General features: G+C 42.3%; 1 pseudogene; it reads right to left on the reverse strand.

The window, feature by feature from the left end:
- Positions 1 to 8,749: 8,749 nt before the first annotated feature.
- Positions 8,750 to 10,197, reverse strand: LOC140204685 (ubiquitin carboxyl-terminal hydrolase 35 pseudogene; annotated as a pseudogene).
- Between the last annotated feature and the right edge of the window lie 492 nt (positions 10,198 to 10,689).

Consider the following 10,689-nt stretch of genomic DNA (forward strand, 5'->3'; position numbering starts at 1 on the left):
TGGTGACTATTAACCCCGTACCCACCGATATATATACCCACGAGACACCGCGCACTCCAAGCCCTACACAGACACCACACAACACTCTCATACCGGGCGCGACACACACGCACGAGGGATTACCAACGCCTAATGTGCTGACACCTCAAGTCAGGCCAGAGCCGTACAACCACCGTCGCCGATGCAATTACCACCGGTGCTACGTAGATCACATTGATGGACTCGACTGCCTGATAGACTTGACCTGTAAATATACTCGTTTTTAAATATTGTCAGTCACTTCACCCCACGGGACTCTCTTTTTTTTAAAAAGGAGGGATGAATGTGGTAAACCATAAATATATATGTTGTAACTGGGTTACCTGTCTGGACACGCCCCTCTGCTGACTGCCCCTGTGGCTCCTCCCACAGAACTCTGAATAAAGGCGATTGTGTCACTGCTCCTCCCACAGTTCAGGACAGACATACAGCATGGATGTGGATCCATTTTACTGTTAATAAAATCCTTTCAGTATTTACTGTACTTCCAGTTTTTTGGAGTAACTGATAGTGCATCAGCTTCTACGGTTGACTGGACACTAGGTTACGTAACTGATAGCACTGTGGCTCCAAGCAACTTCCAACCAACCTCAGGAGGTGGAGGAAGAAGATTAAGGTCAATAGGTACATTTAATGTCAGAGAAATGTATACAATACACAGCTTGAAATTCTTTATCTTTGCAAACAGAGGAGTCCCCCAAAGAATGAATGACAGTTAAACATCAGAACCCCCAAAGAACCCCCCCCAGCTCCCCCCTCCCACACACAAGCAGCAGCAAGGCAACAACCCCCCCATCCACCAGCAAAAAGCATCAGTGCCCTCCACCGAGCATTCAAGCATGCAGTAAAGCATCAATCAATAAAGACGCAGACTCGCACCACCCCAAAGACTACTTGCTCACCCAGTAATTCCACATACCACAGGGTCTCTCTCTCTCTCTCTCTCTAACAAAAGAGGTGTCCCCGTTTCACAGTGAGAGGTGAGACATAACAAACAACTCACTGATCTATGATGTTAGAAGTCTCTTGTGTCACTTTTTCCGAGTTCCGCGCCCAGAGAATTGGCCCCGGAAAGGCTCAGGTCTCCGAACGCACAGGTCCCGATGTTCCGTGTTCTCCCACGATGCCTCTGTCAGGGGAACCGACCTTGAATCAGCCCATCTCCTGAGCCACGGATTTCCGGCACCCTGAAGGCGAGCTAGTCTTTCAAGCCGCGTCCTTAGGATATCAAAAAGCAGCCTGTCGTGAGGCCCTGAGAGCGGGACCCATCCCTGCAAAGAACCAAAGTCAGAGTGTAACCCCAGGTCAAGGTCTTCAAAAGAACCTTGAAAAGGTAAAGAGATATCAAAGGAAAATAGGTAAAGAGATATCAAAGGAAAATAGAGATAAAAGGTAAAGAAAAGGTAAGAGATATCAAAGGAAAATAGAGCTTTTTTCTGAAGATGCAAGCAAAGGAGTTGCTGCTTAGTGCCATCCTAAATTAGTGAGGATGGAGGAAGCATTTCAAAGAAAAAAATGAATTTGACAAGCTAATGAAGTTTGTTCTCTATCTCCATACTATCCTGTGTCAATTTGTTGCCTGCAATTGCTCTGGCTGAAGAGCTATATTCACCTTTTACAGCCATTACACTGCCGATAGGGTTGGACTTTACTGTTCACATGCCATGCAATTTCATGAAATGAACTCAGTTTAATAACAATCAGATATAGTCCAGATGGATGGAAGGAATAGTACCAAGTTAGCATACCCATCATTGAAGCAGAATTCCAAAGTGGAAATTTTAAAAGTTTAATGCCAGCTGTTGAAGAGGTCAAACATCAGAAACAGATGGTGCTTGTCTGAAACCTCACCCCGGGAGGTGAATAAAGCATTTTATTCCAAGCAAGTTACCTCAATAAGTGAATTCTTTCTACAGCATTCATAGATTATGGGAACTGAACAAAGAATGATGACTGAGATGAGCTTACTTATGATGAATCCCAATCAGAACAGGCCACTGGATTGAAGTTGCCTCACTGAAGCAGTTTGCAAGACAATCAAACTGCACACAAATATCTTAGGCAAGCTTTCAGCAGTTTCACACACTTATATGTTTAAATTGCTGCAAAACAGTTTGTTGCCTGCAGAAAAACTTAAAATACATTGGAACAATTTTGCACATTAGGAACCTTAATATGTACAACAGTCTTTACATTTATGCTTCTTGTTCATTACCAAAGGGTGTTGCACAGACCAGGCATGAATTTCTGGTCTTCCAAGTTCCAATGCAGCTATGAATAATATTTGCATTAAAAAAGTGAGTTCAGGAATTTAGGGGCTAAATTAAAAGGCAGTAATGACATCCAGTGTTGTGATTTCAGAATTGCTAACTATGCCCCGTGCTATCGAGGCCTGAAATAGGGAGATCGTACAGTTTAACAGAGAGCTAAGGCGATGGTGCAGGAGGGAGGGCTCCAGAATTTTGGATCATTGGGCTCTCTTCCAGGGAAGGTAGGACCTATACAGAATGGACTGTTTGCACCTGAACTGGAGGAGGACTAACATACTTGCGGGAAGGTCTGCCAGAGCTGCACGGGCGGGGTGGGTTTTAAACTAGAGTTGCAGGGGGATGGAAACCAGAGCACCAGAGTGGATAGTGGAGAGGTTGTGGGGACAGATGTTGCTAAGCCTACATATAAAGTCGGGAGTAGAAAGGTTGAACATGGTGGGGCTAGCGGTCTGAGTTCAATGCAAACAGTATTGTTAGAAAGGCAGATGAGCTCAGGACATGGATCAGCATAGGGCATGGATCAGCTTATGGAATTATGACATTGTAGCCATTAGAGAGACTTGGTTGCAGGAGGGGCTCATTGTTCCAGGGTTCCATTGTTGTAGACACATTTATTACTATTTATTATTTATGGTGCAACTGTAACGAAAACCAATTTCCCCCAGGGTCAATAAAGTATGACTATGACTATGAGGGATTAAAGGATGAGGGGTGGCATTGCTAGTCAGGGAAAATGTCATGGCAGTGCTCAGACAGGGCAGACTGGAGAGCTTGTCTATTGAGGCTATATGAGTGGAACTGAGGGATCAAAAAGGGATGACCACGTTAATGGGATTATATTACAGACCAGCCAACAGTCTGCAAGATTTAGAGGAGCAAGTTTGTAGAGAGATCATAGACTGTTGCAAGAAACATAACGTTGTGATAATAGACAATTTTAACTTTCCACATTATTGACTGGAACTCCCATACTGTAAAAGGATAGAGTTTGTGAAATGTGTTCAGGAAAGTTTCCTTAATCATTACAATGAGGTCCCTACTACACAGTGATACTAGATCTCCTGTTAATGAAAGGCAGGTGACAGAAGTTTGTGTAGGGGAACACTTAGCATCTAGTGATCATAATGCCATTAATTTCAAGATAATTATGGAGAAAGGCAGGTCTGGCCCTCAGGTTGAAGTTCTTAATTGGAGCGAGGCTAATTTTGGTGGTATCAGAAAGGATCTGCCAGATGTGGATTGGGACAGGTTGGTTCCTGGCCAAGCTGTACTTGATAAGCAGGAGGTCTTCAAAGAGAGTACAGATTTTGTAATTCCTGTCAGAATAAATGCAAGGGTAACAGGTTTAGGGAACTTTGGGTTTCAAGAGATATTGAGGCCTTGGTTAGGAATAAGAAAGAGGTGCATGGTAGGTCTAGGCAGGAAGAAGCAACTGAGGAACTTGAGGAGTGTTGTAATGGTAGTTAATAGTGTTACTGCTAAGCCACTCAGTTAGCCACTCCCATCTGGGAGGAGTTCACATGCCATGCAAGCAGGATTGTCAATAAAGTTCAGTGAAATATCCTGCAAGGCTGTTGCCTTGGTGTGCTCTGCACCATCCCTCAATACTGAATGCAACATGGTGTCAGAAGTGGTTGATTGTCCAGTGAGATCGCTAACAAATAAGAATTTACAGCAAGACTGTTTTCGTTTGTATATATCTATGAAAAATATCAGGAGTCTTATCAACCTAACCTACTGATTCCTTTTGCTAATTGTATGCAGAGCATGAGCTGAGAACTAGCCAGGGTTGCTCAACACTGCCTTCAAGCTGCACAAAAAAAGTGGATACATTGTAACAATCTGTGGGCCTTTAGCCCACAGCAAAGAAGTCAGTCAAACTCTCAAGGAGAGAAAAGAAGACTTTTGTAGTCCAAATAAATAAAATAATAAATAAACAAACAAACAAGCAGGAAAATTGAGCAAATACCTCCAGCACGTGCATCTACTTACCTAATAAAGGCCCCTGAGACATTCGATTTCTTTAAACCAGGGGATTTGAGATATTTAGGTTTGCAAGCAATCTCACTCAGGCTTCAGAGGAGCATTAAGTAAGCACACTGACATACTACAAGGGGTGACAAAGCAGACGACATCATGGGTGGATTAGGACTGATAGATATTCAGAAAAAGGAGTACAAAACAGTTCAGGGCAAATTCAAAGAATATTTCACAGGAAAGTGAAATGTGATATGTGAGGGAAAAAAATTCAACTCCAGCAAACAAGAGCCCAATGGAAATATAAATGACTTCATCACAGCATTGTATGCCCTGTCAGACAACTGTGCATATGGAAATCTGAGAGATGAGCTCATTAGAGACAGGATTATTGTCAGGCTACTAGACACCAAATTGTCAGAGAGACTTCAGTTGCAGGCAAATCTCATGTTAAAGAAAGCTATTATTATGGTCAGGCGGAGTGAGAATGTTCGAGAACAGCCGGCAGAACTCAGGCAAGAAAACAACGCTGAGGTGATGCAAGAAGCTGTACAAAAAGAAAGGTACCAACAAGGTGCAGTCAGAAAGACTACAGAAAGAGGCAGAGCTCAGCTCAAGCAAAACAGACAAGTGAAACAAAGAGTAGGTAACATGTTCAGCTGCAGGAGATGCAACAAGTCCCCATTCCACGTCAAAGAACTCTGTCCAGCAAAAGAAGTGAACTGCTACCAGTGCAATAGAGTAGGCCATTATAAAAGCCAGTGTCACTCAAAATGTTCTTCAGGAGGTCAAAGAAGACCATGATTCAGATGAAGAGAGAGCTTTCCTTGAGGCTCTAGATTCAAATAAACAGGGCAGGTGTACTGTGGTTCAGTTGAAAAATGAGGCAGGGATGTTCAAAATGGACACTGGGACAGAAGTCACAGTCATCCCTGAATGTCCGTTCATAAAACTGGTGAAGAAAACAGGCATTACACTAAACCTAACAAAGGAAGTGCGCATGGGGCCAGGGAAATATAAGCTCAGTATGAAAGGAATGTTTACTATTTTAATCTGTGAAAATGAGAAACAGTTAAAAGATGATGTCTATGTTGTTCAGAATCTCTTCTCACCACTACTGGGATGACGTGCCATTGAGAAACTGAACCTCATTGCAAGGCTGGGTTCACTAAACGATGGTCAGTGGCAAAAGGAGTACCTGGAGCTGTTCACAGGACTGGGCGTACTGAAAGAAGAGTGCCTTATCCAACTGAGGCCAGGGGTGACCACCCGTCTCTGACCACAGTGAGGCATATACACAGTCCCATTGATGAACAAAGTCACATCATAACTAGAGCGAATAGACCCACTGACTGGTTTGTGGTCATTGTTCCTGTTCCTAAGCCAGATTGCACAGTGAGGATCTGTGTTCGTCTAACAAAATATAATAATGCAGTGGGGCGGGAGAAGTTTATTCTGCCCTGTGTGGAGCACATTGGGTATGATGGATGGAACAAAGTTCTTTTCCAAACTAGATGCAAACTCAGGATCTGACAGATCCATTTAACTCCTGAGCCACAGAAGCTCACAACCTTTATCACAACCTGTGATCACCCTATAGAAGCTATGCTTTCAAGAGACTTCCTTTTGGCATCTCCTCAACCCCTGAACTCTTTCAGTTGAGGATGAACCACATTTTGGAGGGATTAGAATGAGTAGCCTGCCACACGGATGGTATACTCATCATCACAGGCTCAAGTGAAGAACATGACAAAAGAGTGGAAGCTGCCTTGGAGAAACTGAAACAGGCTGGGATAACCCTGAACAAAAAGAAATGCTAATTTACAAAGTTGGAAGTAAAGTTCTTAGGCCACCAACTGTCCTCAGAGGGAGTACTACCAGATTCAGACAAACTGGCAGGAGTTTGGAAAAACTTACAAATCTATCAGAGATCTGCAGATTCCTTGGCATGGTAAAGCTGCTGGAAAAATTCACTCCAGATTTGGCAGAGAAAACAAAACCACTACGTGACCATCTCTCTCAGAGAAATGTTTGGACCTAAAACACACCACATGAGAAGTCATTCTCATCACTTAAAGCAGAGCATATCTCTCTGCCAATATTGGCATCCTTTGATCTGAATAAAGCAACCAAGGTCTCAGCAGACACCTCTTCCATTGGCCTAGGAGGTGTGCTCATGCAAAACTGCAGTGGCATATGGAAACAGGTGGCATATGCATCAAGAGCACTGACTCCTACTGAACAGCGTTATGTCCAAATTGAAAAGGAGATACTGGCTCTCATCTGGGCTTGTGAACACATCATCTGCTACTTGATAAGCATGAAATTCCTACTTGAAACAGACCACAGGCCACTTGTCAGCCTCCTCAGCTCAAAACACTTGGATGACTTACTTCCACGTCTGCAAAGATTCAGAATGAAGCTTATGTGATACTATTATGACATTGAACATGTCCTCCAGCAAATCACTCACAACACCAGACACTCTGTTGAGGATGCCATGCAAAAGTGAGTGGACGAAAGCTGACTCTACCCTCATATAAGATAACAACACCTACTTAGCTTAGCTACTTTAAAGCTTTCCTGAATCACAGAGTAAACTGGATGTAATTCATGCTGAGTTGAGAAAGGACCAAATCTGCACCAAGGTCATGCAATACTGTCAGCATGGATGGCCATTTGTTCAAAATGAGCTCACAAACTCAGACCTTACTGGCTTGAAAGAGACACACTTTTCAATCTTGGTGATTTGCTGCTAAAGGTCTCCAGACTCATCATTCCTGCTTCTATGCATGCCAAAATCATGTCAAATCCAAGGACATCAAGGCATCAAAAATTGTCACCTAAAAGCAAGGTAACCCATGTGCTGGCCTGGTCTGAGCACACAACTGGGAGATTGCGTAAAGCAATGTGAAGCATGCAGAAAACTACACAAAAATCATGCTGAGTTTCTCTGTCTTATTGAATTCCCAGACTTTTCATGGCAAATTGTAGGCACAGACATTTTCAAGCTGAAAAGAGACAAATATCTTGTCACTGTGGATTATTACTCATGTAACGTTGAGGTGTCCAAGCTGTCCTGTACATCCACAGCAGCAGTTATACAGCATCTGAAAGCTGTATTCGCTCACCATGGAATACCAGACACAATGGTCCACAACTCAGCTGCTTAGAATTCAAAGCCTATGAGTTCAAACACCAGACAAGCAGTCCACAGTACTCACAGGCAAATGGAGATGTAGAACAAGCAGTGCAAACTGAAGGCAAAAGAGACAGTCCTTAAAAAAAAAGGAGTTGGCGAAAAAAGGCAAGAAACAAAGAGAGAGAGACCATTAAAAACAAAGAGAAAGAACGTTATAATGTTGGCAAATCCTTTTTATTTTTATGTAAGGAGCATAAGTTACATGCTGCGGGTAAAGTGAACTAAATTGCTCAATTTCGGTGACTATAATTTCAATGCAATTCTCCAGACAAGAATTACATACTTTGCTTTTCTATCGAGATGTGGTAGTTAGTAGTATTATTCCTATGCCACTCAGTTAGCCACTCTCACATGGGAGGAGTTCACATATTGTACAAGCAGGGTTGTTAATAAAACGCAGTGGAATATCTTGCAAACTGGCATCTTGGTATGCTCTGCACCAGCCCTCAATCTGGAACATAACAACGGGTATAAGAAATACAAAGGAACACTCAGGAAGGCTAAAAGAAGGCATGAGGTCATTCTAGCAGAGAAGGTGAAGGGCTTCTACAGATATATAAAAAGCAAAAGGATAGCAAGGGACAAAATTGGTCCTCTGGAAGATCAGCGTGGGCATCTACATGTGGAGCTGAAAGAGATGGGGAGATTTTTTAATGGATTTGCATCTGTATTTACTCTGAAGATGGACACAGTGACTATAGAAGTGACACAAAACAGCAGTGAGGTGATGGGCCTTATACAGATTACAGAGGAAGATGTGATTGCTGTCTTGAGGTGGATAAATCTCTAAGGCCTGACAAGGTGTTCCCTCAAAACCTGAGGGAGGGTAATGCAGAAATTTCAGGGGCTCTAGTCACTGATATTTAAAATGCCTAAGCCACGCATGAGGTGCCAGAGGATTGGAGGATAGCTAATGTTGTTCTGTTGTTTAAGAAAGGCTCTAAGAATAAGTTGGGAAATTACAGGCCTGTGAGCCTAACATCAGGAGTGGGAACGTTATTAGAAGGCATTCTAAAGGACTGGATATGGATAGACCGAGACTAGTTAAGGATAGTCAACATGGCTTTGTGTGTGGTAGACCATGCCTATGTAATGATCTTCAGATGAGTGGAGCCAGGTGCAGAGTAAACTCAGGACTCGATAGTAGAAATTAACAATGAAGATTTATTCAGAGAATAATACAGGGAATAATCAAACTAGGAGCTCACTTACTCAGACACTGATCTACAATTTGCTGAGTCACACATTTTTCCCCCAGAGGCTACTGCAAAATCATTCTGTGGTAAGGAACTAATCTAGATGCTGCAATCTCCTCTGTTGCTTTTCCATGGGAACCGATTACTTCAAATGGGACCACTCGCACTGAACGCTCTTTATATTTTGTGTGCGTCTGCTTATTTGGAGACTTGGCAATCATGTGTTGTTGCTCAGCTTCTGATGCGAAATTATCTGCACTAGTAACCTTCATTGAAATATTAGGATCACTTGAATGATCACACCTTTGTAGAAACTTGTTAGGTGGTGGAAATGCTGGGGTTAGATCTGTAAAAGCTTCCTCTCAGAAGAAAATATTACAGCAACAACGACAAAGGATCCCAGTCACCATCTTCCCACCATTCTTTCTAATAGTGTTTTCTTTGGATCTCAGTCCTCTAAACATGGTTCACTGCCTGAATGTCTCTGCACATGAGAAATTTCTTTCCTAGTCTTCTCTTCCTCATGTAACTGGTCCAATAGATACCTTAAATACTCTGAATGGGCACGTTGCACCTCTTGTTTAAACCATGGAGGAGATGAAGCTTTCAAGAAGCTATTGGGAGAGATGGCAGATCTCTGGCTTTGTTCCAGGAAAGCAAATAACCATTGAAGTTTCATCATTTAGGGCTGTGAATCACTCTCCTTCAGTAGCATAACAGCATGCCTGTAGTCAGAAGCCTTTAAAACATTCCTGAAAGACACTGTTCTTGTAGCAGGTATTGCCAAGATCTGCCATTCGTATCTTTCCTGTATACGATCTTGCAGCAAGTCTTGACTACAAAGGTTCCAATGCATTTCTTTGTGACATCCAGGCACGCTGATTGAGCAGCTGCTCTAGTTTTTCCTCATGTGGAATTGGAAAATCCTTTAGCGCTTATGTAACAGGTTCATATAGGTTAGGGAAGCCTGAAAATTGGAAATTCATGCAGTGTACCAATTCAGACAGTTGTTGCCGACAGCTTATTGCAGAGTTGGACTCTTCTTTAGGGAGTAACATCATTAATTAGGGAATGTGAGGAACAGGCACGTGAAATGCTTCTGATGAAAGCTGGAAACTTAAAAGTCTATATTTCAGCATTTAAGCTCCTGCTCTTACAACTGGGAAAAAAAGAGCCTTGAGAACACATGTTCAATTTTTGAAAGTGTGATTTCAATCAAACAGCTGAACTTTTTCACAGTAGTCAAACCTTTCAGTAAGCCAATAATGCACTTGCCTGTGTTATTGGCTAATGGCCATGAAAGCCAATCAATCATATTGGTTAAAGCAGTCATCAACTTTATATCCATGATGCAATCATCATTTGTCAGGTTTTGAATGACTCCATCCATAATTTTCAATGGCACATACTGGAACACGGTGGACAATGCATTTGATGGCCCATCAAATACAGCCACATCCTTTTGGAATTGCATATCACTCAACAGAATTAACTTAGTAGACAACTCAAACATAGCTATGCACTGTTTACAGTTGAGAGCTTCTTTGCTGCTTCTAAAATGTGTCTTACAAGAACATGCTTTACAGAAGTTAATGGCAAGACAACATCATAGCTTCCAAAATCTGGTCCATGTCTTTTCAATCCTATTTCCTTCAACCAATGTCTTTTTTACTTCAATCACACCAAGGTTCCAATACAATAAATATTCAATTTTGTACATGCCATCCATGGAAAGTTATAACTTGAGATCATCCTTCAAACAGTTAACTGGCAGACACAGAGGGGGAAGACAATAAAATTAAAGATTTCTATCACCAGCCACAAATTAGTAACTCCGTAATTGCCAGAATATTCCTCCATAGCTTGCCTCTTTGGAGTGGACAAGGCATAGAGCTTTCCTCAGGGAGGACATGTCAGGTAATAAACTGATGGTGCAATTGTATTCTCTATGTGGGGGTAGCATAGTGATTCTCTTTTTGCTGAACACCTCCAACAAATCCCAATA

Source organism: Mobula birostris, chromosome 11 (assembly GCF_030028105.1).
Source record: "Mobula birostris isolate sMobBir1 chromosome 11, sMobBir1.hap1, whole genome shotgun sequence".
Taxonomy (NCBI): Eukaryota; Metazoa; Chordata; class Chondrichthyes; order Myliobatiformes; family Myliobatidae; genus Mobula; species Mobula birostris.